A 2,856-nucleotide genomic window follows, 5' to 3' on the forward strand; every position below is an offset into this window, starting at 1 on the left:
AAAAAAAAAAAAAAAAATCTGTATCACTGATGAAATGCAAGAAAACAAAGAGATTTGCGGAAAAAGCGCAGCCTAAAAAAAGACGAGTTGCACTCGAGTGTCGGCAAATAAAGTTCATTCAAACAAACTAGCTTAACGTTTCTGCTATTAAGTCTACATTATCCGTGGTGTTTCAGAAATCTTTAGACTATTAGAAGTGACCACTTTTCCATCTTACAATAGATCTTAACCCCATTCAACAGCACATATAAAAGGAAACAATTTTACCTTTTATTGTTCAAGACTCCTCATCAGTCCATCAAGCACCTAAGTGTAGCTGACACCGGAAAGAAATCTCACAATGCAAGTCCTTACGAGGAAAAGGCTGATAATCATTGGCAATTATGCATGAGGTAGAGCGTGCTTCGATTTTTATCACCTTCTTCGTTTCTTCGAGTCCCCGACTACAACATTCTGAGGTCTAAAAGATTTAAAAGGTCACCATCGCCACAGCGAATGTATTGCCTCTAAATTCATTTTAAATTGGACTATTAGGACTGGAATTGCACGTATTTGCGACTATTCTTAACTACTCCTGTCGCGTCAAAAACCTTTTGTCGTAAAATTCAAACTCGCTGGGCCATTTTGAGGGTCACAATTTAAACCTCCTGTACAACGAAGTTAAAGAAAATAAATTGTCAAATGCAGACTTCGAACACATTCAAGATGATCTTGACAGAGTCATTTTTAGAGACTGCGGATGATTTCCTGATTACTTTTTTTCTGTTTATCCTCACTGAGTCTCATGAGTTGGCAAAATGTGCAAGAAAATATAGTTATTTGGAAAAAAGTGTATGGAATGTGAATGTTTTGTAAAAAAAAAAAAATGCAGCACATATTGTAAAGTATGAGCATTTGTGAGTTTGCTTTTTGTACTTTCAGTCCACTGGAGAGAGACACGTAACCTCGTGTTCTCATCAAGATCTTCTTCACTTTCACCTCCTGCTGAGTTTGTAAGAGTGTCTGGAAATGAAGCCCAGAGAGTCAGTCACACCTGTCCCGAGAGCTGCAGCAGGTTTACTGGTGAACATTTGAAGAGGCATGTCCGTTTAGCTGCTGTAATGAAACGAGATAATAAAGGAACGATGCATCTTCAGAAGGCAGTGTTCAGTCTGGTGTGATGCTGACAGGATGTTGTCCGTGCCACATACGAATGGAAAAAAAAACAAAAAACTAAACGTCTTTCTGACGTTAAACTGATTTGTGGATATTTTGAAAATCCACGTTGTTGAATTCAGGCACTTGTGCAAGAATGAACCCTTTGGCCTTTTTGTGCCAAGAAAAGGAGTGCAGCTGGTTTGTGGGAGGGCGAGTATGTAACTCAAATAAAAATAGCTTTGTTGGTGTTGTAGTTTCACCAATATAGACTGCTAGCATCCTGGGATTCAAGTTTGAAGACTTTGCTTCTAAAATGTTATAAATCTTGGACGCTGCACTGAGGAAAGCATCATGAAGCATCACCCAGCATCCAGCTGGGTGAAGGTTTAATGCAGTCCAAGTTTTGCTAAAGTATGAATGGGAATCGGACAGAAGAGGGAGAGTTTACTCAGGGGACAAGAACAGTAACCTGTCAGCAAGCTTCTCAAATATCCACGATCAACAGACTAACCTTGTAAGAGCCACTCACTGTGTTCAGACATGATTCTGTGCTCCATGCATCTTGTTGGCTTGCTTAATAAAATTAAGCTGCCTTTTTGCTGAAGTTAATGCCGTCTGACAACAAAGGCCTTAAATAAATCTTCCCTTGAGAAGAAGCTTTAGCAAATATTATGAGCAATGTTAAGGAGGAGGCCTGCTTCTGACTACACAGCTTAATATCAGCGTAGAGAGGTTTTATCCTCTACAACTGTTTGGATTTGGGGCCAACTTTGGTCTGACATTCGTGAACAGTGAGGAGTCAGACAAGAACGGTAAGATACGAGTTCATCTTTTCATTAATATACCCAACACTTGCATGAAAATTGGAAATACGAACGTTTTCATCAAATTCTTTATTTCTTCTTTCTTTCTCTTCACCTCTCTGCACTCCCGCCACTCGTGTCACTCTCGCAACGCCACAAAACCAGTGTGAAAGCATCCATCATCACTGACTCGGTGGGGTGTTAGTGCATCCTCCAGCAAAGCAATTTTCTGACTCCCACCGGGACGGATATCCACAGACTTTTCTCAGTCAGAGTAAACTTTATTGCAGTAAAGCCTCTCTCGAGGTTTTGGCAGTGGTTGAGATGCTTAATTACAAATATTTCATGAAACAGTGGGCTTTTTTAAGGTAAAGGAATTAAACTTTTTAAAAAAAAATTTATCTTTGTTATATAGCAGCTGGGATAGCCAAAAAAAAAAAAAAAAACGATGAGTGTTTTTGACATAACTTACTTTATTTTCCATATATTAAAAAAACGTGTGATGGTAAAAAGGCTAGTCTTTGAATGAAGATGTTTTCTGTTGAAACAGGAGACAGGTGAAGACAAATGATGTCTGGACAAGGGAGAGGAAAAGCTTGGATGACAAAACTTGGTGACATGAGCAGGTGGGAAGAAGAGTTTGGCCACGGAGAGGGAGAGTCGTGCCCAGAGGAGGAAATGGTTCAGGAAGTGGCAAAGAAGCAGATGACAAAGAATGAGTGGTGATGGTATTTTGAGTGCCGCAAACTTTAGTAAATGCTAAATTAAGTGCCACTGCCATCATAAATCATGTGATAAACAATGGTTTGTAATTAAGAGAAGGCAGTGAAGCTGCCTCATTTTCTGTATCATTGACCAAACCAGCAGTTAACTAAAGCATTTTTCACAGGGTGCTTCTATTTTCACTTGCCATGTC

General features: G+C 39.4%; 1 long non-coding RNA gene across 1 annotated transcript in view; it reads right to left on the reverse strand.

Annotated features, from left to right (window-relative positions):
- The window catches only part of LOC106946590 (uncharacterized), a 6,554-nt gene extending 6,206 nt beyond the window's left edge, over nucleotides 1–348 (reverse strand). Inside the window, exon 1 of the long non-coding RNA XR_001424806.1 lies at nucleotides 268–348. This is a non-coding gene — a long non-coding RNA (uncharacterized LOC106946590). The remainder of the gene's footprint in view (nucleotides 1–267) is intronic.
- Between the last annotated feature and the right edge of the window lie 2,508 nt (nucleotides 349–2,856).

This window comes from Poecilia latipinna, unplaced genomic scaffold, assembly GCF_001443285.1.
Source record: "Poecilia latipinna isolate Pla-1442-1.1 unplaced genomic scaffold, P_latipinna-1.0 Scaffold198, whole genome shotgun sequence".
Classification (NCBI taxonomy): domain Eukaryota; kingdom Metazoa; phylum Chordata; class Actinopteri; order Cyprinodontiformes; family Poeciliidae; genus Poecilia; species Poecilia latipinna.